The sequence below is a fragment of the Triturus cristatus genome, chromosome 5_2 (assembly GCF_964204655.1).
Source record: "Triturus cristatus chromosome 5_2, aTriCri1.1, whole genome shotgun sequence".
Lineage (NCBI taxonomy): Eukaryota > Metazoa > Chordata > Amphibia > Caudata > Salamandridae > Triturus > Triturus cristatus.
Genome location: NC_140588.1, coordinates 1,019,148,000 through 1,019,175,689, shown reverse-complemented (window position 1 = coordinate 1,019,175,689; position 27,690 = coordinate 1,019,148,000). Strand labels below are relative to the sequence as shown.

The 27,690-nt window shown below is 46.9% G+C and overlaps 1 long non-coding RNA gene across 1 annotated transcript in view; it reads right to left on the bottom strand.

Annotated features, from left to right (window-relative positions):
• Positions 1-27,690, bottom strand: part of LOC146829605 (uncharacterized) — a 70,726-nt gene that overhangs the window by 9,938 nt on the left and 33,098 nt on the right. The gene's annotated exons all lie outside the window — the stretch shown is intronic.

Genomic DNA, 27,690 nt, shown 5'->3' with positions numbered 1-27,690 from the left:
CCTACTGAACCAAGCAGACACAGCTGCTGTGAATCCAGCCTGCTGGAGAGGCTCACTTGACTTCAGGCGAAAATCCTCCAGAAACGCTTTTAAGTGTGAATTTAAAATGTTCCACTTTGTGTATTCAGCTAGGGCTCCATCGCGGTCGACCTCAAACTTTGACTATGTCCCGGTCAAGCTCGACCAGATGTCTCAAGTTAATGCTATGTTTTAAAGCACTAGAAAGTGTTTATTCTGTAGAAATTCATATCTCTGGTTCCCTATATAGGGTTTGTGTCATTTTGGTGTCATTTTAATCATAAAAATGTTTCCTATTTTTTTAATTGATTGAGAATTTGTATTGTGTGTTGTGTCTTACTTATTTAATGTATTGGCGTTTTTAAATGCTACACACACCTGTCTCCTAAATTAAGCCTGTCTGCTTATTGCCAGCTACCAAGGGAATAATTTATTAAGACCTTGTGTGGACCTTATATTGCATTGCTGGCCTTATTGCTAGTGGTAGGTGCATACTTACCCCTACTAATAAGCCAGCGTCCAACACCCCTTCTCTAGCCTTCCCTAAAAAAGGCTAAATCACCATGATCATTTCATACAGTCTCTCTGCTTGATCCCAGTGAAGGAGAATGTCAATGCTATGTCAATAAAGCTCTGAATGGTTTGTCATCTGGCTACATGACTAAAGTATTGCGTCATTACTTCCCATCCCGGAATCTCAGACCTGCCAACCCCAATATATTCTCCATCTGCCAAACTCTTATAAAGTATGGTGGTAAGACTCTGCACTCTTATGATCATTCCTCTGGAATACCTCCCATTGCATTTAAGATTTGAACGAGATGTCGTCAGATTCAGATGATGAAAAAAAAACGAATCTACTTACACAGTCCTATTGCTACACCCTTCATTCCCACTGCCTGCTCTTGTCCAAGACTGGTTAGACACCTAAAACCAGCCCATGTTCGTAATTGGGCATTAGTGATCTATCCATTCTAAGGCTTCATCATCTGCCAACCATTGCTTCAGTGCTCTGAGGACATCTAGAGGGCTTGTCATGCTCTGTATATCTTCAATGAAATAAATACAATTGCAGATTTGCGAGCTTTGGTGCAAGGAACCTGGACAAAATGGCATCATATCAAAGGCATAGAATGTGTCATTATTATTGTAAAAAAAATACCCAAAACTGAGCTCATAAGTTGCTAATGCTTACTGAATCTGCATTTAGTGAGTACTTTTCTTGTAGGTTGCCGATAATTATTGACACTCATGAGGCAGAACAAATTCAAACACTTGCAATCCCTGGGCTTTAGTAAATCCTTCCCCCATTTTTCTTGCGTTGCAGACTGTTGCCTAGCAATCTGAGGAATCAACTTGTTGAAGTCAAATCCACATCCTGACCTCGACTCATTTCAACTGGCTTGACCTGTGACACTCACTGCAGGAAAGCCCGCCATGATTAAGTAAAAAAACAAAAGGCAATTGTTCAAAACTGGTGGAAAACTTTGAACTTTAAAAAATTGATTAATCCATTAAAGTAACCTGTGCTTCTCTGGTTATCCAATGGACTGTGTACACCAGCATTGAGCTCATTTGGACAAGTCTTAGGGCCTGATTGAGATCTCAGCAAAACAGGTTACTCTGTCACACCTGTTTGGAATATTTGATTTATGTGTAAGCTCCTTCTAAAGTGGTATGCCATATACCCAGGGCCTGTAAATTTAATGCTTCTAGTGGGCCTGCAGCATTGATTGCCACCGTCAGAAGTAGCCGTTCAAACCTGTCTGAGGCCTGCCACTGCAGGTGGAAGTTTACTGCCACCTCGATTTGGCATTTAAAACTACTTGTAAGTCCTTAAACCCCCCTTTTATACACATAATTTACCCCTAAGGTAGGCAATAGGTAGCCCTGAAGGCAGGGTGCTCTGTAAGTAAAAGGTAGGACATGTACCTTTATGTTTTGCATGTCTTCGTAGTAACAAACAGCCTATTTTCATTTTTCAGTACTGGGAGCCTAATCCTCTCATAGGTTAGCATTGGGAATTCCTTAATACAATTTCAGCTGTAATCCCGGATCAGAGAGAAGTAGCTTTTTCATGTTTCATATTTTTGGAATGGTAATGACAAATCCTCCTCACTGGTTAAGTTGGATTTGGAATTAAAATTTTAGAAATGTCAAATTTAGAAAGTGGACATTTCTCTGTGCTTATAACTGAGTGTGCGTTGCAGCCTGTCTCCATTACATGTCTGGGCTGGGTGACAGCTACACTTTGTGCATTCCCTCTAGACAGCTACAGCACAGGAAGGATAGGTGTGTCTGAGTATCCATTTAAATCTGTATTCTGATGGCCTTGCCTTGGCAGGATGGAATGGAATGGCAGAGCTGACACTTCACTTGAATAGGCTGTGTCCTGTCCCACACAAAGGACTGATTACCTACCAGCAGATAGGACTGAGTTGAAAGGGATCTTTCTACTCTTCAGAGAGCTGCTTTGAAGGTGACTGAAGCTCTACCAGAAGAACTGCTATGTTGCTTAAAGGACTCAACTGGATTGCTGATCTGGAAGACCTGCTTTTCTGTTTGTTGTCTTTCTGCCTGCTGCTCTCTTACTTTCCTGAAAAAGAGCTGGACTCTGCCTTCACTCCAACTGATCTTCAAAGACATTTTGGCTTACCACCTGTTGCCTGATACTCAGGGATATCAAAGTCTACAACCCCTGCTTCTGTGCCTGGCTGACTGGAAGTGACTCAGATACTTGCAACACAGATTTTGACACATCTCCTGTCTACGTGAAGCAGAGAGGACGCATCGACCCGGTTCTGTGAGTAAAATTAGAGCATCACCTAGGAACCAGCACTTTTCCTCCAGAGATCGAAGTGTCGGACAGCGTATCATCCCCGCTGCGGCTTGGTGAGATCAATGCAGCCCCTCTACTGCATGGCATAGTCCTTCTTCGCTCAATACTACTCAACCCCGGCACCCATCTTCAGAACTGAGCAACTCCTTCGCTGCGTGGAAAAGATCAATGCATCCTACTCCTGTGGGACTCGACATCGACACATCTTGCTGTTTGTGACAAGGAAAGGTACTTTGTTCATGGGGGCCTGTGTGGGTCCTTATCCAGCCGGCGCTCTATCGCGGTCAGCCCGAACTTTGATTTTGCCCCAGTCCACTACGACCTAAACTCACCTGTTTAGTGCTACTTGCTTCTTAGCACTTCACTGCATTTATTCCTTTAAAATTCAATATCTCAACTTCTATACATTGGATTTTTTTTATCTTGGTGTTGGTTTGGTCAGAATATAATAATCTATATGTAAAAACCAGTGTGGAGTCATTTGTGGTGCATTCATTGTGTTACTGTGTCTGCTACAGGAGCCCAATCAGTTCTGGTTTCTGGCAATACCACTTCACAGAGGAGATTGCACAAGCCCAGATGGAGAGGTAAGAGGTGGAAACAGTCCACAGTGGGTTCACCAGAGGAACATTGGTTGCCAGCTCTGAGATCAGAGTACACCATGACTGACCCTGGTGAGGCCACTTCTGACCTGAGTGGGCTCCATGCACTGTCACAGGAACAGAGGGCTGGAGACCTACGCCAGGCAGACTCTTGCACAACACATGCAGAGTGTGTTTCTCTGGAAATTCTGGCTTGCCAAAAAAAAGTTCAGTCTAAGGATATCACCCCTGAACTGGTGGTAGGGGTGACTGCCACAAGCACCTGACAGTTTTATTTTCTGGGGGTACCACTCCCAGAAGGAGGGTACAGAACCCCAAATGGAGGGGCATGGGGAGGAAAGACTCAGCCCTGACTCCTGTTCAGCCTAAGGGTGCAGGCTCTGGGTTGAAAGACCAGTTACAGGATACCACCCCTGAACTGATGGGAGGGAGAGCGGAGAAAATATGCAAGACACCCGGGGCTACTGCCTCCCACTCTGAGAAACCACAGAGGACAGAGATCCCTGAATGGCCTTGGGTCTGGCCCTTGACACTGACAGCTGTTTGTGGCCTCTGTTGATAGCTGTCATTGTAGACAGATTTTTCCTTGGGTTGGGAACAAAAGTCAGACTCAAGGGGTGGAATGGGACACGTCACTTTGCTGGCCATGGTGGTACTATCTGCTACTGGGATGCATCATTTTGCCTTCCTCTTTCCTCTTTTTCTGACTTTCTTTTTGTTGGCTTGAGCACTCTGGGGACTTTCCCACTGCTGACCAGTGCTAAAGTGCATGTGCTCTTTCCTCTAAACATGGTATAATTGGCTTGCACATGTTTGGCATACTTGATTTACTTGTAATTCCCTTGTAAAGTGTTATACCATATACCCAGGCCCAGTAAATTAAATGCTACTAGCGGACCGGCAGCACCGATTGTGCCACCCACAGAAGTATCCATTCCAACCTTTCTCAGGCCTGCCACTGCAGAGCCTGAGTGTGCAGTTTCCTGCCAACTCGATTTGGCATTTAAAACTACTTGTCAGTCCTTAAACTCCCCTTTTATTACATATAATGTCACCACTAAGGTAGGCCCTAAGTAGCCCTATAATAGGCTGTGTTCCGTCCCCACACAAAGGACTGATTTCCCCCCACAGAAGACAGGACTGGGTTGAAAGGGATCTTTGTGCACTTCAGACAGCTGCTTTGAAGTCACCCCCACATCAAAGGCACTTTGTTCACCAGAACCTGCGTGGATCCTGAAGACGGCCGGTGCACAATGATGGTTGGCCCGAACTTTGACTTTGCGGTCCAGCACGACCTAAAGCAACCTTTTTAGTGCTACTTGCTTCTGAGAGCTTTACTGCATTTATTCCTTTCAAATTCCATTCAAATTCAATTTCTCAACTTCTATACATTGGATTTTTGTCATTTTGGTATTGTTTTATTTAGAATTTATTAATCTATTTTTATAAACCTACGTGGAGTCTTTATGCGGAGTATTCATTATGTTACTGTGTGTGTGTGTTGCACAAATATTTTACAGATTGCCTCTTTTGATAAACCTGATTACTCTGTGCCATATTTTAGTGTGTATCTAGCTTACCCTGACTAGAGTGGTGGTTCCTGCCTGGCCTGGGTGCATGCCTCAGCCAACCAAGAATCTCATTTCTAACAGATAACAAACAGAGGCAGGGAGCACAGGAGGGAAACCAATCTGAGATCCATTGGCTATTGGATCCCCTGAATTCACCTGGAACTGGATATGGAGACTTTGGGCAGCCTTAAATTTACCATTTACTTGGGTGGGATCCTTACTGTTTGGATCGAAGTTTTCAAGGTAAGAGTAGCTTTGACCAGTTTACTTAGAAGCAGGAAGTTCGGCCACTAAGCTGTCCGGTTTGCACAAAGAGGCGCTGGTAAGCAACATGGTTCATGCTACTTTCCCTTCTTCAACAGATAGCACCCCATTACGTCACTTCAGACCTCATATTTAAAAGGGGCCGTCATCATAATTCTCATTTAACTCTATGGACAAGGTGAATTTCATCCAACTAACAGGCATTTAATTGTGTCACTGTTGCACACCTACTCTGCACATTATACTGGTGACATTGTGCACACACCATCTCTGCGATGTGCATGCATTAATTTATCACTCTTGAATGGATGGATGGTTAAGAAAAACATATGGTTATCTGGTCTTCTCTTCCATGTGTGTCAACCATATGGATAAACCTCCTTCTCATCCATTATTATTGCACAGTAGGTTTTGAAGATAATTACATGTGGTTATCTGTTTATATTCTGTTTTTTAGCCAGTGTGCATTTATCAATTAGCATTTGCTAGTACTCTTACTTTACACTCGCCAAGCAATTTTACTCCCCCCAGAGAAATGTTCAAAATAAAAGTTAGAGCCCCCACTACCTTCTCAAAGACTAAAGAAGGGATTACTCACTTAATTGATTGATATTGATACAAACAGAATACCTGTGGGATGCAGAAAGAGATGTCTTCGTTGATTACGTTATTTCAGCCAGGAAATATTTAGGACACCACCTAAACACTCATTAGTCATGGAAGGCGATGTTAACAATAATAGGTATCATTTAAACACCAAACATCAGACAGATAAGGAGCATTTTGAAGAATTCTTGACAGCCATGAGAGACTTTTTTTTTTTTGTCCTCATCTCACCAGTAAACATCTGTGGGTCTTATGAAGCCGCTAATGCATTCTGTGGGGAAAGAGGCACCCGGCTTACCACATATGTTTCCATTGGTCGACCAGGCCCTTATTTAGTATGGGTATCTGGTGTAATCATTGGACCATTGTATTTAGTCATAGATTGTGACCCCAGCTCATAAGAGGATGCCATAGATTGGTAGATTTTCCTCTACTCCATCGTACTCTAGTCGGGCCATAGCAAAGGAAGCCTTCAGCCAGTCTTCTCTATTGGGTGGTTGGGGATCCTTCCATCTCTTACATATTTCTCTTCGTGCCAATAATGCCAAATATAACAGTAATCCTCTTTGCTGTTGTGATGCCTTTATGCAGAATGAGCCATCATCGCCAAAGAAAATCAGTGACAAATTAATCTCGATGTTGGACTTAAAAACATCTTTAAGAATGTCTCCGATTTCCCTCCAGAAGATCTTTATTTCTTGGCACTCGAAAAATATGTGGAGATCATTGGCTAAGGGAAGCTTGCACCTTTGACATTTTGGGGTTGGCGCTGGGGCAAATTTCGCTATTCTAGCTGGGGTGTAGTAAAGTCTATTAATTTCAAAAAAGTGGTTCTTTTTTAAAGCCGCTGGTTTAATATATTTATACAGCAGCTTCAATGATGGCTCAAACAGTGCTTCTATTGTTGGCTCGAGAAGGGACTGCTCCCATATTTTAATCGAAGGGGAAGTCTTTGGGTTTACAGCTTCTAGGGCTAGATTGTACCACACCGATATCTCTTTTTTTATAACATGGGCAGAGTGACATAGCCTTTCTATCTCCCAGTTTCCGTTTACTTCCTCTTTCTCTTCCTCGAACCACAAAGCCAACTGTAGAAACTTGAATCTAGAGAGACCGGTGCCTATCCTGGACCTTAAAACCTTGAATCCCCTCTGAATCTGCCAGTTCCGACCAAATTGTGATTCCAGCTCTCTTAATGGATATAGCCAAACCATCCTTTAAACAATGAGGTGTCCCTGGGGAATCCCAGATGGGGGCATAGTGTGAATAATACCCTATCCCCCATGTAGTTCTTACTTTATACCAAAGACCTAGGGCTGCCCTTAGGACCTTTAGGCGAACTTTTTTGAAGTACTTTGGGGCGCCGAACTTATACAAAAAGGCCTCTTCCTCCCCCTCCTTCCACTCTTGCCATTTCACCCAACAGGCTTCCCCACGCTGACTCTTCAGGACTCATAAGTAGCATACGGATAGCTTTAAACTGAAAGCAATTGCATACCAGCTTATATCCGGGAGTGCCAAACCCCCCTTAGCAAGTCTACGCCTCAACTTTTTCCAAGCCAATCTGGTGCCCTTATCGCCCCAGATGAAACTCCCAATCTTGCTCTGAACTTTATTTATTAAATTTTGTGGAAATGTGAGAGGGATAGCAGAAAAAACATAGGAGAACTTAGGGAGAATGACCATCTTCACCAGATTGACTTTCCCGTATACAGTCAAAGGGAGGTTCATCCATCTAGAGAAAAGGCGATCGATTTCCTTAATTGCTCTGGTCAAATTTACAAGAGGGATTTTTTCCAAATCTTTAACTATATAAATGCCCAAGTATCTTAATTCTGAGGAGTCGACTACTCCCCATTGATCAACATTCCAGCCCATCACCTCTGTCTTAGATTTATTAACCAGGTAACCTGACAGTGCCCCAAATTCCTCCGTGATTGACTCTAAACGGGAAATAGCCACTCCAGGGTTGTTTGTATATACTGTCAAGTCGTCAGCGTAAAGGGCTAATTTGCAGCTGTAGAGTCGGGATTTAAAGGAATAGATATCATTGTCTAGTCTGATGGCTTGTGCCAGCGGTTCGATATAGATATTGAACAAACGTGGGGAAATCGGGCAACCCTGCCGAGTCCCTCTCTGGATGTTAAAACTTGAGGTGAGTATCCCATTCAGAAGGATACGGGCAGATGCGCCTTGGTAACAATTCCTCAGGGTTTGGATAAAGATTGGGCCAAACCCTAATGCTGCCAAGACCTCCCATAGATAGACCCAGCAAACTCTATCAAACGCTTTGGCCGCGTCCAAGGCTATTATAGCCAATGGATCAGATCTTGTAGTAGCCAAGTCGATGTTACCTATCATTAATTGAGTTTGCTCTTGTATCTGCCTACCTTCTACAAAACCCTTTTGGTCCGAATGGACCAACATGGGGTCCAACTTCGCCAATCTCCCTGCCAATATGCCCATAGAGATCTTGTAATCGGCATTAAGCAGGGAGATTGTACGGTACGAAACAGCTCTTAATGGGTCTTTACCGGGTTTAGGGATCAACACTATAGTTGCCTCTTTCCAGGACTCCGGAACCTTACCAAAATGACTATAAACTGAGTTAAACAAAGAAGCTAAGGCGGGGGTCAGTTCTTCAGCCAGAAGTTTATAGACTTCATTTGGGAGTGAGTCCATACCAGCAGCCTTTTTGTTCTTACATTTGTTAATTTGCCCACTTATCTCTTCCAAGGTAATAGGGGCTTCTAATTTATTTCTGCTGTCCTCTGTTATAGAGGGGAGAGACTTTGTACTTAGCCAAGCTTGGACTAAGCTAGGGGAGGGCTCCAGATCCTCTTTATATAGATCTGAAAAGAGGGAAAGTAGACAAGATTGCAGATCTTCAAATCTACTTGATGTCTCCCCCGTGGTGTTGATTATCAAGCTACTGATGTTGTTTTTTGCCCGGTCTATTCTGGACTTCCAACCAAGAAGGGCTCCTGCTTTCTCCCCATACTCAAAGTTCTGCATATACCTTGCATGCCACTGTGCCCTGCACTTTGCTTCTAACTTACCTCTATACTCCCGCTTTACATCTTCTAAGTCTTTTAGGACTTGCGGTAAATGATCTAAATCCCCGAGGGGTAATCTGTTCCTTTCCCTCTCTAACTGACTTATTTTCTCCTCAGCAGATTTTAGGACACTAGTTTCAGATCTGTTTTTAAAACAGATGAGGCTGTGGAGACTACCTCTCAAGTTGGCCTTGTAGGCGTCCCATATAAAATCCATTGACGTAGATCCCCTATTTAGCTCAAAAAAATCAATAGAGGAAAGCTTAACAGCCCTAATAATCTCGGGGTCAGACAACATAGCTCTGTTTAGCGTCCATCTTGACTGTAATAACGTCCCCTTAGCTCTATAAGCAAACTGAACTTGCGCATGGTCTGAGAGGTGGCTAGGCTTAACTATTATCTCCTCGATATCATTCAGGGATGGTGTATCTGACAAAACATAATCAATCCGGGAGGAATGTCCATACTTCTTACTATAAAACGTAAATCCCTGTAAATCTCCTTTCTTTGCCCTCCGAACGTCTGCCAAGTCTAAATCCTGTGACATATTATTAAGAGCTCGACGGGATTTTGGAGCACCGGTATAATAACTCAAGTTAGATCTATCCCTAACCGGATCAAGGAGGAGATTAAAGTCACCCCCAATAACAAACGGAGGAGTTACTAATGTTAGAATCGACTGGAGTTTACAGATATAAGTAGGATCATCTATGTTTGGGCCATAGAATGACACACATGTTAAGTTAGTATTATCAACCATCAAGTTCACCACTAACCACCTCCCAGATGCGCCTGACTGCGGGTTTTTTATAGTGCAACGTATGCCTTGTTTTACCATATTCGTCACCCCTCTGTTGTGGGATGACTGCTGAGATGTACAAAAGCAGTCTATCCAGGGGACCCTAGAGAAAAGGAGGGAGCTCTCGGTTTGACTCAGGTGAGTCTCCTGTAGAATGCAGACCTGAGCCGAGGAAAGTTAAAGGTGCTTTAAAATCAGCCTTTGTCTGCGGGGGCACCTTAACCCATTGACATTCCAGGAGGTGAAGATGATCTTTCTACCCCCGTGCTACGATTTAAATCCATTTTCGGTGTATCCACCCCTTAAGCCAGAGGCTCCCAATACATGTACTTAATGTGAGATGAGGTTCATTTTTTTTTCTTTTCCTTTTTTACCCACTGCTCCCCACCCGTGCCCTCCCGCCTACCCTCTCCCCTACCTCCCCTGTGCCCCCCTCTACCATGAGGAACCCTCCCTTTCAATAGGCAAGCCTATTCGGCCCCTACCCCCCCCCCCCCACCCGGACTGAAAAATCAGAAGCTTAAGTCTACTAATGGATTCTAACTTAAATTCTCATTAGTGATTGTTATTAACTTCCATACTCTACTCCTGTTAGAGTTACTTTACATATAACTCCTCACCTACCTCCCTATGCTACTTTTAATCCTCTCTATTAGGGCATCCGCTTCCTCTCCTGTTTTTATTTGGTGCATTTGGTTGTTCCACATTACTCGGAGAAGAGCGGAAAACTTCAGCTGGACCTTAGCTCCAATACTCTTCAGCTCCTCCATTCTTTTCCCCAACTCCCACTGCCTTGAATCAGTCGCTTGGGAGATATCGGATCTTATTTGGAAGGAGAAAGGAGTAGACCCCCTGAAGTTAATGGAACCTTCTTTAAGGGCAGAGGACAGAATCAATTCTTTTACTGAGTAAGTTAGAAAGTTAACCAGTATTTTCCTCGGCTTTGATTTAGCCAGGTTCCTCCTAAAAGGATCTCAATGGATTCTCTGGATATCATGAACAAGGTCAATCTCTGGAGCACCTATCAGGACTGTTTCTTTTAAAAGAGAGAGGATAAATCCCTTTAAATCGGCGCCCTCGGGGGGCGTGGCCAAGATGGCGGGGTGAGCGGACGCTTCCTCCCGTAGCTCCTCCGGCCCGGCCAAGCTTGAGCCCTTTTCTTATGCTTTTCTCCCCCCGCTGAGGCTCAGCGTGGTAGAGGAGCGTGGCGGAGCACCTGGTGCGCACGTTGTTGCCATTTTGGTTCTGATCGCCTCGGGGGAAGCCCCCAAAAAGTCCGATCAAGCTCGAGGAGCGAAGGAGGGCCTGAGGGGCGGAGCGCATCGGAGTGCTGTCCGGGCGCCTCGGCTGGGCCTGGTGCTGAAAGTTGCGATCTGGAGGGAATCTGGCCCGTCGTTCGACGGAGGGTGAAGGAGCCCTGCGGGAGGGGACCCGACGGTGCGGAAGACTTCGGACGGGTGCTTTGGCAATCAGACCTGTGTCGGCGACGCTTCGCACTGTGTAGGCCCCTGTCCCTTGGCCGAGGTACGGCGGACTCTCTGTTGGGGTCGGACCACCTGGGCCCCTGCGTGTGATAGACTGAAACCGGCGGTGGAACCTATTTGATTGCTGTGCGTTTTGGGGGCCCCGGTGGTGTCGCCGGGCCTGGTCGCTCTGCCCTGCCTCGCCCTGCCGCCATCTTGTCCCCGTGGGATCAGTGGTGTTGGCCTTCACCGGAGCCCTTGCTGGTGGATGTATGTGACCGCCGCTGCTGCCGGGCTGACTTTTTGGGGGATGTGCTGATGAGGAGCCCCCCACTGTAGCTTCCATTCCTGTCTCGGATGGGCACCCGCGGCTGGTGGTGACCGGGCTGGACCGCCATCTTGTCACCTGTGACGCAGCGACCCTGCTTGTGGGGGACACCCACGTCGAGCGCTTGCCAGCAGCTGGGCACCCCTGGGGCGGCTGGACCAGTGCCCGACCGCAGTGCTTGCGATGTCTGGAAGAGGAGGCTCGAAGAAGGGGGACCGCACCCTGCCGGACATGCTTGGCAGGGCCCAGCAACTGTGGGACAGAACACAGCCTTCGCCGGTGACCTCCCGGGCCTCGGCGGACGTGACTGGGGGGGAGCCACCCGTCACGAGGACCTTTATGGAGGAACTGTTTAGCTCCCTCAGGGAGGACTTCCAGACACTGAAGCGGGAGGTGGCCAGCGAGGTCCGGGAAGTGCGCAGGGAAGTGGAGGGCCTTGGTGAGCGCGTTGAAACGGTGGAGACGGAGGCCCAACGCCGGGAGGAGGAGATAGTCCATCTTCAACAGGACGTTCTCCGCCTCCGGGAGCAGTGTGTTGAGCTCCAGGCCCACTCTGAGGACCTTGAGAACAGATCACGGAGGAACAACATTCGAGTGCTTGGTGTGCCGACTGCAGACGAGGGGTCCGATCTGGGGAGCTACCTGCGGGACCTGTTCCGAGAGATCCTGGGGGAGGCTGCGGACTTCCCCATTAGCATTGATAGGGCACATAGGGTTGGCCGGCAGCGCCAATCATCGGCACCTCCACCGGACATTCTGGCCTTCCTGCCCGATTTCCCGCTGAAGGAACGCATCATGACTGAGGCCAGCAGGAAACAGCCCCTGACTTTCCGGGAGCGGCCGGTGGCGCTTTACCAGGACCTCTCCGCCATCACGCTGCAGAAACGCAGGTCCTTCAGGATTGCCACTGACTTTTTGCCCGAGCACGAGACGCCGTACTCTTGGGGTCATCCCTTCCGCCTGATCTTCCGATGGAACGGGGTGCTACACCAGCTACGCTCCTTGCAGGACATTTGTGGAGTCCTGGGGCTTACGGCGGCGGAGGAGGAAGGAGCTACACCGTCGTGGAGGGCCTCGGAGAGACGGAGCCGGCGGAGGTCGGCGAGGCGACGATCAGCGGCCAGCGCAGGGCGTCCTGATTCCCCTACCATCAGGGCGGACATGGCCGACGCTTTGAGGGCGGCGGCCAGGGACTCGGCCGGCTCCACCGGCGTGGCCTTGACGGCCTAACACTCACTCCGGGGGGAGATGCCTTTAGCTTCTTTAAATGCTGGGTTCGGGGCGGGGGGGTCGGGGGGGAGCGGCTGAAGGTGAGTGGCTGGACGTCCACTTCGTTCCTTTCTACGGACTTGCCCGTTTTGGGGCTTAACTGGGACAATGGGGTGTTTGAGTTTGCGTTTGGCTAGTTGCCAGGGTTGTGTTTCGGGTGGGTGTAGGGGTTGTTCTGGGGTTGGAGAGGTCCCGTCCGACGTTGTCCATGCCCACGCTTGGTCTGTTATGACTTGTCCTGCGCGGCTGCCCCGCACGCCCCACCCGCTGAGCCCCTGCCCATTGCACGGCGCTCCCGATCCCCGAGAGGAATGTCGGCCCTAAAGGTAGTGACCCTTAATGTTCAGGGTCTGAACAACCCCGTGAAGCGCAGAGCGATCTTATCTTTGCTGGAGGGGACGCAGGCGGACATTTGCCTTTTACAGGAGACCCACTTATTGTCCCGGGATTGCCATAGGCTGCGCTCTGCTAAGTTCCCTACCCAGTTCTTCTCCTCGGCAGCGAACAAGACGGCGGGGTAGCCATTCTTCTAGCGAGCTCCTTTAGGGGGGAGGTTTTGTATAAGTGTGCTGAACAGAAGGGGAGGCTTCTTGCGTATCGCATGCGCTTAGGAGGCATAGCGTTTACGGTTGGCTCCGTTTATAGCCCAAACGACCACCAAGAGCGTTTCCTAGACTCCGTGTTGGTGGATGTCACTGCTTCCCCCGACCGCCACGTCATTCTGGGGGGAAACCTTAATATTGTCTTCGATTCTGTGATGGACAGATCGGCGCAGCGCTTCCCGCAGACGGGGGAACTGTCCCAGGCTATGAAGGCCAGGATTGCGGAAATGAACTTACACGACCTTTGGCGCTCCATGCACCCCATGGATAGGGACTACTCTTACTTTTCACACGCACATCGAACCTACTCATGGCTGGATTACCTTCTGGTGAGTGGACCGATGCATGCCGCTGCCACGGCGGCGGACATCGGGGTCCTGACCTTGTCTGACCATTCACCAGTCACCGGCGTTTTCCAGTGGCCGGCTGCCTCCCCCTCTCGGGGGGTGTGGCGCCTCCGGGATACCCTTTTACACAAAAAGTCTGTAGTCCAGCGCATTGGGGAGGTCATACAGGACTACCTAACTCACAATAGCAACACCGACACTTCGCAAGCGACACAGTGGACGGCATTGAAGGCAGTCCTCCGGGGGGAATTTATCTCTATCTCCGCAGCCGAAAACAGGGAGCGGCAACGGAAGAGGGACGAGCTGACCGTTCGGGTCCGGGAGCTTGAGCAGGTCCACCGCCGTACGGGGGCGCCAAGGGCGTGGAGGCAGTTGAAGGCTGCGAGGAAGCTCCTGTCGGCATTGGATCTTGATAGGGCGGAGTATGCCGCCTTGCGCTTGAAACACGCCTTCTACACTGGGGGGACAAATGTGGCAAGCTCCTAGCACACCGGCTCCGGGTCACGCAGCAGCGTGGCGTCGTGAAGGAACTGGTGGGCACGGACGGGGTGGTCGTCTCCGGGGACGCGGAGGTAGCGGAATCTTTCCGCGGCTTCTACGAAGCGCTGTATGCGGAGGAACCCTCCTCGCCACAGGACGCCGAAGGCTATTTGGAGTCGGTGACCCTTCCGGTGCTGGATCCGGCTCAGGCGGACCACCTGGAGCGGGATATCCATGTTGAGGAGGTGATTTCCGCTATCGCGCAGCTGAAGCATGGTAAGGCCCCGGGCCCGGACGGGTACACGTCTTTGTTTTATAAGACTTTTTGCACGGCTGTGGCCCCTGTCCTTACTCGGCTATTTAATTCCTTTTCCGAACCGAGAGCCATCCCACCGGATCTCCTGAGGGCGACGGTCGCGGTAATTCCGAAACCGGGGAAGGACCGGGCCCTCCGCGGTTCGTATCGACCCATCTGGCTCTTAAATGTCGACCTCAAGTTGTATACAGGGATTCTAGCGTCCAGGCTGGGTCCACACCTCCCCGGATTGGTGGAGGCGGACCAGGCTGGCTTTGTACCCGGCAGACAGACGGTTGATAATACCAAGCGGGTGGCGCATGTTCTGGAGAAGGCCTCGCGGATCCCGGGGGAGCGGATGTTGCTGTCCGTCGACGCGGAGAAGGCCTTCGACAGAGTTCACTGGCCGTATCTCGAGCTGGTTCTCAAGAAATTGGGAATCGGGGATAAGTTCCGCACCATGGTATTCAACTGTTATAAGCATCCTTCAGCGTCGGTGCGGGTCAACGGGTGTAGCTCCGGTGGGTTTGCCATCGAACGCGGCACAAGGCAGGGCTGCCCCCTCTCGCCGCTCTTGTTTGCCCTCTACATGGAGCCGTTTGCTCAGAGGATTCGCGATAACCCGGATGCGGTTGGGGTCCGGATGGGCCAGTATGTCCACACTGTCAGTCTCTACGCGGACGATGTCCTGTTGACCTTGGACGACCCTAGGAGGTCGCTGCCTGCTTGCCTCCAGGAACTAGACGCCTATGCCTGTGTGGCCGGCTTCAAAATGAATATGAGCAAGTCGGTGGCGTTAGACGTGTCCCTGGCTGCGGACACCAGGAGGGACCTTCAGCGACTCTTCCCCATGCAGTGGTCCTCCTCCACGGTGCCATACCTGGGGATTCTGCTGGCGCCCACATTACCGGAGATGGTCACGGCTAACTATGCCTCCCTCAGCAGGAAGATCAAGGAGGAGCTTGGTCGCTGGAGCAAAGGCCTACTGTCCTGGCTGGGGCGAATCGCGGCGGTTAAGATGACGGTGCTGCCCCAGATACTGTATCTTTTCCGGGCCCTCCCTCTCCAGCCCCCGGTGGGCTGGATACGACAAATGCAGGCTGACATCTCCCGCTTTGTCTGGCAGGGCCGCAAGCCACGAATGAAGAGGGTCCTCTCCACGCTTGCTCCGGAGGCGGGGGGCCTCGGTATTCCGGACCTCCGTAGGTACTTTCAGGCGGCACAGCTGCGATATTTGGTGGAGTGGAGCAGGTGGGAGTCCGACAAACACTGGCTCTTTCAAGACCAGGCAGTGGCGGGCCGCACTTTACAAGAGGTTCCATTCTTGCGCCGCGCGCACCGCCCCCCTAACCTTTACGCTTCTTTTATTACGCGGGTCCCCCTGCGGGTGTGGGACGCAGTCTGTGAGGCTCGGGGCCTCACCACCTTCCCTTCGCCGTTCACACCCATAGCGGGCAACCCGGACTTCTCCCCAGGGATGGAGCCGGGAGTTTTCTCCCATTGGGTGCAGGCGGGCTGCAGGGCGCTCTTCCAGATCTATGGCCCGGAGGGAGTGACTCCGTTTCAGCAACTCCGCCAGGAGTTCGGCCTGACGGAGCTGGACAGATTGCGCTACATGCAGGTTCGGCATTGGGCCCTCCAGCCCCAGGTGCGTGACACCGCTGCTCGTCAAATTACACCGTATGAGAGGTGGCTGGCTACCCGGACCTCCGACGCTAAGCTAATTACCGATCTGTACAAGTACCTACAACCCCCGCCGTTTCACTATTACAACCCGGGGAGGGAGCGCTGGCACAGGGAATTGGGTAGGACACTCAGCCACAAGGAATGGGACAAAATTGCGTATCGGGCGCGGCACTCTGCATATCACACGGGCCTTACGGAGACCTTCACTAAGGTGTCCACTTATTGGTATTACACCCCGGAGCGACTGTATGAAATGCATAAACACACTGACAAGGGGTGCTGGCGGGGCTGCGGGCAGGAGGGTACCCTCTCACACATACTTTGGGATTGCCCCGTGCTGACCGCTTACTGGAAGGAAGTTTTGGACGAGGTGGATAAGCACTTTGAGATAGAGCTGCCGCGCTTCCCGGCGTATGTTCTGCTGGGCCTCCCCAATGACCTAATGTACCCACTGAAGTCCCGCAGAGGTAGGCAGATCGCGATTGCGCTGGGGTCTGCGGTCCAGAACATCCTTATCCACTGGCGCACCAACACTGTTCCCTCCATCACGGGTTGGTTGCATAGGCTTTGGCATGTGCTGGGAATGGAGAAGTTGTCGCTCACGGTGGCGGGGGAAATAGACCAATTTGAAGAGCTGTGGCAACCCTTTCTAGCGCTGCTGTCCACCGAATTCCGGGAGCTCACCTGTCCGAGGTATCTTAGGCTTCTCAGGCTGATGCCGCCGGTGATCCCGGCGGACTAGATCACATGTGAGACAGAGGCCTCCGGGGGGGGGGGGGGGGGGGTGCGGGGCTTTTTGGTGAGGACTAATCTGACGCGGGACCATAGGACGGGGGGGGTGGGGTATTGTTTTTTCTTTCTTCCTTTCTTTACTGGGGGGATGGGGGATGGGGGGGGTGGATTGTGCTTTGTCGAGTTGCTGCTGGCTTTCATTGCTCAGATTTGGGGTGTTGGATATGCACGTAGGGATTCCACAGTTTGCATTTCTAGCCTTTCGTTTACTGTGCCTTTCCCCTGGCCCATCGAGCTATCCATCGGCCAACCCTCTTGAGTTGCACCTTTTTTCTTTGATTGTATTAACTGTACCCTAACCTCCTACCCCCCTCCCCCATGGTTTGTTTTGTTTCAATAAAAACGTTTTAAACATAAATCCGCGCCCTCCAGGGCATCTGGAATGTTCAGGAGTCTTAAGTTGTTCCGGCGAGAGTAATTTTCCAGGCGTTCAATATCTTCCCTGAGGTCCTTATTCTGGGCTGATATCCTGGCAAGCTCCCCGACAGTAGAATTAATAGTGTCCTTTATTTTTGGAATTTTTGTCTCTATTGCATCAGTTCTTAAAGTGACCTCATCCAGTCTATTAGAAAGGGCCTCACAAGAAGCTTGAATGGCTGCCTGGTTTGTCTCAGAAATGATAAATCTTTTTGACAGCTCTGCTTGATTCAGCTCAGATACCCTAAACCTATTGGACAGTTCCTCTTTTATTCCAAGCAAGATGTCAGCCAAGGAATGCGGTTCTGTACCCGAGGTTGCCGAATATGGAGCCGTGTCGGAAGTTGCTATTACTGAGCCAATGGCCATAGCTATACCTAAACTATCTGAGGTATCTGGTACAGTTTTCACACCAGCTGAGACAGAGGAAGCGGTATTGGTAGCCCTCAGTTTGAACACCTCTTCACCAACTATCTGAGGTTCATGTAGAGTTTAGGGGGAATATCTGTTAGAGAGAGATAGAGGGGGCACACCTCGACTGACAATGAAGTTGTTATCTCGTGGGTGGGTGTAACCCCCTCCTTCCCTACAGATGGCTGAGTGGGTGATGTGGAGTCAAGTTAAGTCGCCTTTGGACAAGCACTGACTAAAATAGCAGGAGCAGAGGATACGGAAACGGAGGTACTCGTGCTCGAGGAAGACATGACCTTATAAAATGTTTTAAGAGAGGGGGTAATTTTAACCCTTGAGGGAGAGCCCTTTTTGCCTTTCCCACCTCTCTTACTGTTATCTGTCCTTTTACCCTTAATCTCCGCTCTCCCCTCTGTAAATCCTCTCTCCGTTGTACCCCTCCGTTTCACTTCAGATATTACTGGGGGAGTACGGGAGGGATAGCCAGGCTTGTCAATATTTGAAGCACAAATCACTCTCGTCCAGAGGGTGTATCTGTTTACTTTAGGTATGTCGCCTTTCCTTGCCTCCAGCCTCTTAATATCTCCAGAGCCTGACTCCGACTTCAGCCCTGCTTCCATACATTCATCAAGGGTGTCTTGACTAGTTTTTAAAGGGTTGGCCTTGCCTGGGGTATAATCAGGAGGATTTTCATATGTCTCCTCCTTACCAAAAAAATCCCCTAGCTTAATACAGGCCTTACCTCCAACAAAGAAAAGAGAGAAACGCTGACTTCCTATCTGTGGGGGGGACTTTCACTCCACAACCCCCACCAGCCCGTGGATCAAAAGTAACCTGCCGGAGGATGGAAACACCGCTGCTTAGACTGTTGCTGCCTCTGTCTCTGCCTCCTGTAACCCGGAACAGGAAGCAGACGAGGTCCCTTCTCTGGTACGTTCGTGCGGCCTCCTCCCAGCGCCAGCGCCCGCGCTGCTGAGCTCTATCCTCCGTCGGCTCCTGTGCCTGTGCCTGCTCTCGCAGAAGCGCCGCTCGCGCATTCGGTATGAGCATACACCCGGAGCACCTCGATAAATTCCGGGGGCATATCCTCCAGATGAATTGTTAGGAGGGGCTGGGAGGAGTATAATCCAGCAAAGAGAGAGTTTGAAGGTGTAAGGTGAAAAAAAGTTACAATATAGTCATTCCAATACAATGTCCAGGGGAGAGAAGAGCCGCGGCCGTTTAGCTAGCGGCCGCCATGTTCCTCCGCCGAGCGCCACCGCCATGAGAGACTTTTCAACAATATTTAAATTGGGTGAAGCCCCACAAGAGATACTCCGAAAACCAACCAAAGGGCAACACGCAAAGTAAAAGATGCAGGATATCTACGAGTAATGGAATGCCCTACAGTAGGTATAATCCTCATAACTGGTAAAGCTATTGAGCAGTCAGAGAGCTGGTTTAAGAACATGAATAAAGAAAACAGGTACAGCAAATCTGAGCTTTACAAATCCTGAATAATTGATTGATTAATTGAGTCCCTTTTTCCTCTCTTTTTCCTATATAACTTCTATTTTTCTCTAACTTGCCCTCCTTCTTTCAATTGAGCTGCACCTTTACTCACCACAAGCGGCCTCCTTTCCCATGAAACCGTTTATTCAACAGTGGAAAGTGCCTTTGTTACATGTATAGGGTAATTATAACAGGAACTTAAGTTGTTTCTGCCAGATCTCGTACTAAGTACCTCGTAATGTTTCAGGGCCCACCCCCGTTATTCCTATTGAATTCACTGTCAAAGATGCGGCTAACTGTATTTTTGGTCTGCATAAATCGGCTTTGAATCAAGCCTTACAACAGTAGACCCAGAAATCCATACAGACATCCCTGGGCCCATTAGCCCACCAGCTTGGAGCATTCTGTGCTTCTGTTCCCAACCCGCTAGGATTTTCCTACTTACCTAAATGCCCATCCACTGGGTGCTGATTAGCCTCACTTCAAAGGGAAAAAAGCCTCGATCTAAGGCGGATGCAGTGGAAGGCCTACTCGAGTGCCTTCCACAATAAGCCTCAAGACAAGGATGAGAGCACAAGATCTGACAATTCAACCTCTAATCAGGCAGAGCATTGTGCAGCTTTAGATTACTTTGGGTTATAATCAAAGCCACATTATTCTACATCCCACCACAACACTTTGCATCAGATTTGCATTAAAAAAGTAATGTGAACACCGATGAGGCTGAAGTTAGCTTCTTATAAAGCCAGCTTCTTATTCACAGGCTGAAGTTAGCTTCTTATTCGGCCAGCATCTTATTCACTGGTTGAAGTTAGCTTCTTATTCGGCCAGCATTTTACTTGCAGGCAACATTTTATGTAAAATACGACCATAAATAATTCAGCCAACTCCATTTTATGGGACTCTGCATTGCCATACAGTAAATATGTTGTTTTTCTAATACAACACATACCACTATTATGTCTATTAGGATTTAGTCTGACACAAGCAACCTTTCCACCAAAATATGGGATCACTTTGCACCCATCAAAATTCATAGTCATTTTAAGCAAAAGGGCACTCCTTTACCATACCTGTGTGTAATTTGTCTAAGCTGATCATAATTTGTGGCACCATATGGGTCCCCTTGACATCAAGGCATGCTTAAGCAGTTATATTCTAATAAGTAATCATACTTTCCCTATTGGAAATTCACATTGGATCATTAATATTTTAAACACAATACATCCCTCTACAAGCGGACTTACACTGAGCCAAGCAATGTTACCACCTGTGCCCACTGTACCACCCTCAAGCCAATGTATTCCTTTGGAGTTATAGCCGAATAAATTAACCATCCTTTCTCCCATCAAGATCAACTTGGCTCATCAATTTTCATATTGATCCTAATAAAGGAAGCACCTCTCTATACTTCTGCTATGTAGATTGCCCGAGCCCAGTAAAATGTGTCACAACAGCTCAATGCACCCTATATAGTTTCATGTGAATAAGAAATTGTGGTTCTCTCATAGGAAAACACATTGGCTCACAAATATGTATTTTGTTTTTCTAACATACCACACCCCCCTACAAGCTCCATAAGGATTTAGCCTGAGTGAGGCAATGTTTCCACCTGTATCCACTGTGCCGCTTTCAAGCCAATGTGTTCCTATGAAGTTATTGACAAATAAGAAACCATCCTTTCTCCCATGAAATCAACCTGGGTCACCAATTTTCATACTGATCCTAATAAAGAGAGCGCCCCTCTACGCTACCTATGTCAATTCCCTGAGCTGAGCAAACTTTCTCACAACAGGTGACACCAAACGGGGTGCCCTCATCTAAATGTATTCCTATGCAGTTATGTCTGAATAGGCAATTGCAGTTCCCTTATAGGAAAATCACTTTGGCTCACAAATATGTATTTTGTTTTTCAAGCATACCATTTCCGCCTCTAAGATCCATATGGAAGCAGCCTGAGCCAAGTAATATTTCCACCAAAACATGGGACCACTGTGCCACCCACCAGCCATAACATTCCTATGGAGATATAGGCAAATAAGAAACCATTCTTTCTCCCATGAAGATCAACTTTGCTTGCTAATTTTCATATGGATCCTAATAAAGGACGCTCCCCCCTACACTTCTTATATTTAAATTAACTGAGCCAAGCAAAATGTGTCACAACAGGTGGCACCAAACTGGTTGCTCTCACCTCAATGCATTCCTCTGCAGTTACATGCAAATACATAATTGTGGTTCTCTTATAGGTAAAACACATTGTCTCACAAATATTTGTTTGGTTTTTCAAACATATCACATCCCCCTACAAGCTCCATAAGGATTTAGCCTGAGCCAAGCAACATTTCCATCTGTGCCCACTGTGCCACTTTCAACCAATGCGCTCCTATGGAGCTATAGGCGAATAAGTAACCATCCTTTCTCCCATAAAGATAAAGAGAGCACCTCTCTACACTACTTATATGTAAATTCCCTGAGTCAATCAGAATTTCTCACAACAGGTGGCACCAAACAGGGTGCCCTCACCTCAATGTGTTTCAATGCAGTTATGTCTGAATAGGCTATTGTAGTTCCCTTATAGGAACATCACATTGGATCACAAATAGGTATTCTGTTTTTCAAGCACACCGCATCCCTCTATAAGATCCATAAGGATTTAGCCTGAGCCAAGCAAAGTTTCCAGTTGAGCCCACTGTACCACTCTCAAACTTATACATTTCTACGGAGCTCTCGGCGAATAAGAATCTTTCCTTTCACCTATGAAGATCACTTGCCTCTTCAATTTACATACTGAGTCTAATAAAGAGAGCACCCCTCTACACTTCTGATATGTACATTGCCTGAGCCAAGCACATTTTCGCACAACAGTTGGCACCAAACGGGGTGCCCTCACCTCAATGTATTACTATGCAGTTAAGTCTGAATATGCAATTGCAGTTCCCTTATAGGAAAATCACATTGGCTTACAAATATGTATTTTGTTTTTCAAGCACACCACATCTCCCCATTGCATTCATAAGGATTTAGCCTGAGCCAAGCAGTATTTCTACGAAAACATGGGACCACTGTGCCACCCACCAGCCAATACATTCCTATGGAGTTATAGGCAAATAAGAAACCATCCTTTCTCCTATGAAGATCAACTTGTCTCACCAATTTTCATACTGATCCTACCTGTATGTAAAGTACCTATGCGGAACACAATTTCTCACAACAGGTGGCACCAAATGGGGAGACCTCACCTCAATGTATTATGTCTGAATAGTTAATTGTAGTTCCCTTATAGAAAAATCACATTGCTCACAAATGTGTATGCTGTTTTCAAACATACCTCATCCTCCTACAAGCTTCATAACGATTTAGCCTGAGCCAAGCAATGTGTCATTCTCAAGCCTATGCATTTCTATGGAGTTATAGACGAATAAGTGACAATCCTTTATCCCATCAAGATCAACTTGGCACACCTATTTTCATCTTCATCCTAGCAAAGGGAGCACCTCTCTACTCTACCTTTATGTAAATTGACTGAGCCGGAAAAAAATGTGTCACAACAGGTGGCACCAAACTGGTTGCCCTCACCTGAATACATTGCTATACAGATACATGCAAATAAGTAATTGTGTTTCTCTCATAGGAAAAACACATTGGCTCACAAATATGTGTTTTGTTTTTTAAACACACCACACCCCCTATAAGTTCCATAAGGATTCAGTCTGTGCCAAGCAATGTTTCTGTCTGTTCCCACTGTGCCACTTTTAAGCCTATGCAGTCCTATGGAGTTATAGAGGAATAAGTAAACATCCTTTCTCCTATGAAGATCAACTTGGCTCACCAATTTTCATACTGAGCCTAATAAAGTGAGCACCACTATGAAGCATGGGTTGGATACAGGGAACAGCTTTGGCCCACTGAAAAGTACCTTTGTTGCGTTGTTAACAGAGATGAGATGTGGGAAGCAACAGGTGATACTTTTGGCACCAAAGTAAAGGATTGTGGGTGATGCGTTGTCATTGAGAGGTGCAAATCGATGCTGCACTGTGGTCAAAATGTAAGATGTAGGAGATACATTGGGAATTGTAGGCAATGCCTTGTGCAGTCGGCAATGCGATGCTTCAGTCCTTGTGGCAGCAGTGTTGTATCTGCATGGTGTGAGATGCACCAGTTCCGATCGGTGCACTAGCATTGATGTGTGGATTCTAGCAGTTGCAGTACGTTCTACCCACTTCCAAGGGCCCAGGACTGGATTGGCACCACTTGGCAGGGCAAGACATGCAGCAAGCAAAGTCCACGTGCTGTTGCATGTAGCTGCGAAGTCTTTGATGTCCTTGAGACTTAGAACAGGGTATAAGCCAGCATGTCCTTGGAGTCACTCTGGGTTCAAGTGAAAATGGTCCAGTCCTTCCACTGCAGGGCAGAGGGAAGTAGACAGCAGGGTAGCACAGCATGAAATAGGTTCTTCCAGAGCAGCAGTCCAGCAGAGTGGCAGTCCTTGTAGCAGCACAGCAGTCGTTCCTCCTGGCAGAGTTCTTTTCAGGTCCGGTAGTGTACTCAAGTGGTAGGGACCCAGTACTTATAACCACTTGTGCCTTTAAAGTGGGTGTGACTTAGAATAATGGTCTTTAAAGTGCAAAGAGGTATTTTCTTCATACCCTGGCTCTAGACTCTCCACAGGGTGGTATGCAGCTCTTTGTGTGGAGGCAGGACACAGCCTATTCAGGCGTATCAGCTCCTCCCTCTCATCCTGGCCAGGATGACCCATCAGGATGTGGATGGTACATCATCCACATCTAAGCTTCCTTTGTGTGTGCCTCTCTAGAGGGAATGTACATAGTCCAACTGTCACCCACTCCAGATGTGTATAAGGGACAGGCTGTAGGCACAGAGGGCTAAGAGCAGAAAAAGGCATCTTTCTAAAAGTGGCATTTTTAAAAGGGCAATGATAAATTCAACTTCATGAGTAAAGAAGATTTATCATTACCATTCCTATGATATGAAACATTATAGGCCGACTCCTGCTCAATCAGGAATTACAACTTAAAAGTGTAATAAGAAATTCTCAATGTCAATCTAGAAAAGGGGTAGGCCTCACAGTAGTGAAAATGTGGGAGTTTTTCACTACCAGGACATGTAAAACCTAAACTTAAAAGTACATGTCCTACCTTTTAATTACACAGCGCCCTGGCCTATGGGCTACATTGGGCCTGTCATAGAGGTGACTAATATGTAATAAAAGTGGAGTTGAAGGCTTGGCAAGGGGTTTTAAATGGCAAGTCGACATGGCAATGTAAACAGCACACAAAGGCTCTTCAGTGGCAGGCCTGAGACATGTTTAAGGTGCTACTTGTGTGGCTGGCACAATCAGTAGTGAAGGCCCACTAGTAGCATTTAATTTAAAGTCCCTGGGTTCATGTAGTGCACTTTACTATGGGGATATAAGTAAATTGAATATACAAATTATGGATAGGTCAATCAAACCATGTTTTAGGGGAAAAGCACATATACTTTAGCACTGGTTGGCAGTGACAAAGTGCTCAGGGTTCTAAGGCCAACAAAAAGAAATCAGCAAAAATATTAAGAAAGCAGACAAAACGTTTGGAGAAGACCACTCAAAGGCTGTCATACATTTTCCACATTAACTTTTTTAATCCTTGAGCTTCTAAACTGTCTGGGAAATTCCAAGGGTGCATTATAACTACCTCACTCAGGATGCTCCATCTTTCACAGCTTGCCTTCCTACACCATTCTGGCAGGACTCCTTTCTGTCTGAGTCTAACATGTAAACTATGACAGTCCCAGACACAAAAATACAATAAATGTATCCCATGCACCAGAGCAGGGAGAGGTGTGGTGCTGCGGCAAGAGAGGCTGCCTCCTGAGCGCAGAAGTCATGGTTTGATCACCACCAGCAACTCAGCTCAGCTCAGCATCATGTGACTCTGAGCAATAGCTCACTTAATCTGCTCGACGGCCCCCATTGCCTTGAAACCTTAAGGGGTGATATGTTTGTGCTTTACAAGTTTGGATTCATATTATTATGTGCTGAGAGAAACTCCCAGCAAAGGGTTCCTCCTCAGGCTAGGAGAAATACTGGAGTGCATACATCCCTCTCCTGTGCAGATGGCAGCCTCATAGTTCTTATCTGCCCAGCCTTAGGTAGGGGAAAGTAATCCATGTGTCATGATGCAGCAGCAACCAAAGCCTAGGTGGGCTACCCAAAGGCAGTGGTATGATCACAGTCCAGTGCTCTGTGTGAGATGCAGTCTACAGATTCCACAGTTAAGTTATGTTACTTTATGGATTCCTTCATAAGATGCCACCTTTCATCAGGACACTGACTTCTTAATATCAACACAGGTTAGCCATTGTTTGTTCAAAAAAACGTTACTAACTCAAACATTTTGTATTGCCTTCACAGCAGTATTCTGTACTTAAAGAACTGCCAAATCGAAACTAAACTTATGTGTGACACCTTCAAGCTTCAATGACCATCCATTATGTTTATAGAAGCACCACGCCATGCAAGTTGTCTAATAATGTTAATTTCACATCAGGAGGGCTGTCCTGCTTTACCCCTAGAGACTCGTTTTTGTTATTCTACTGTTATATGTGTTGAAGGTTTGCTCTCTGATACAAAATACCCTTTTGAGGCTCCTATACTAATACATTACTCTGTAAGCCTGCAGAGGGCACCAAAGTAATTGAGTGCTGATTAGGTTGCAACACAGTTCTTTGTCTGCAATTTCTGAGTCAGTTGTTTACTAAAGATCTCAGAATTTCACTTAAACACAAGAAGGAGATATGCTATAAAGATGTTTTGCAGTTTATAGAAACTAGCAAAAGCATTACCTTTTCACATATCAACATTTACTGTTTGGAAATGTTGTTGTTCATTTTGTAACATTACTATTGGTCTCCAAAGGTTTCAGGTCTTCATTTTGTCATCAGTGGACTGTTTCCTACTATAAGCCTAAGAAGTCAAAAGTATATTTCCACAGGAAACATTTCATGCTTGGAATTATTGTTATTTCTTTTGCAAAGTTGCTTTCTTGTTGTCAGTTTTCCTTACTTTTCTTGCTCTTTTTGCCAATAAAGCACCTCACATCTTCATCTTAACGTTAAACAGTGCTGTGATATGGTACTTCAATGTAATTGAAACGTTTGGTGGCAACTTTTATATCAAATACTATTTTCAAACAGAACTTTATGCAAGAATTGTAAATAGTTGAACACGTCCAAGAAACTTGTTTCTGATCAAAGCTCGGAAGGTAAACTTACAAAGTTATTCAATGAAAACATTGCATCTCTAAACAATGAATGTTACCATAAGTCTAACTTTGTGTGGAGAAAAATTGTATTGGCATTTGAAAGAACACGCACTGGGCAACAATTAAGACAAAAAAACTTGCGTATCAAAATAGTAAAAAAACAAACTTGCTTGTCAAGGATCAGCCCTCATTTTCTCAAGAAGAAGATGAAAATCTTTATTGTGTACGCAGGCAAACAAATGACCCCAGCAACCATATGCCCAGTAGTTTTTATGTAAAGAATGGTTTCATCCAACTTGTCCTGGCTATATGAGCATAATAGATATAGTATCTATTTTACCATGATTTTGCCCTAAATGTAAAGCAAAAAAGAACAGTGCCAAGAAAAAAAGATTCACAGACTTTGATGTTTCATTTGCATCTCCTAAAAGATTATTCACATCACAACTTAAGTCTTGTACGGATTCAAAATACTAAGTCAAATCATCTTGCCTATTGAAAGTGGGAATGATAAATGTCTCTCAGCTGTTGCTTCTAAATACCAAAATGAATATGCAACAGTAAATTAAAAAACAGAGGGCTCTTCTGAAAAAGCAATAGATGCTAAAAAAGCAAAGATTTTAGCCACACAACGTTACAAAAAATGATGCTAACAGATCCATCTATGGCTAATACTAAACAGGAAGACACTCTACTATCAAGATGTAAAATAAAACTGACCAATGAAGAATGGAAACAGATAAAACCAGAGAGCAGGCAGGGGTATCATCTGTTATTGAATGGTTGGTCTGACTTAATTTGCAGAAATTTTAATGAAACTAATTAATTTTGTGTAATTTGTTTCAAATACAAGAGTCAGAGGCAAAGGGTCGAGAATTTTATTTGCTGTTTACTGGCATGGGAAAGGACATTGTAAATTTAGTGGCTGCACCAAATATCATTTCACAATTGCCAAAAAAAACAAAAAGCATAACAATGTGATTATTCAAGTGGAGATCAACCATACCATTCTACATTTTCACAAGAGGCATACTCGTGGTCTAGAAAGAGAGAAACTAAAATCCTGTTTAGGAGAGACACAACCCTCTC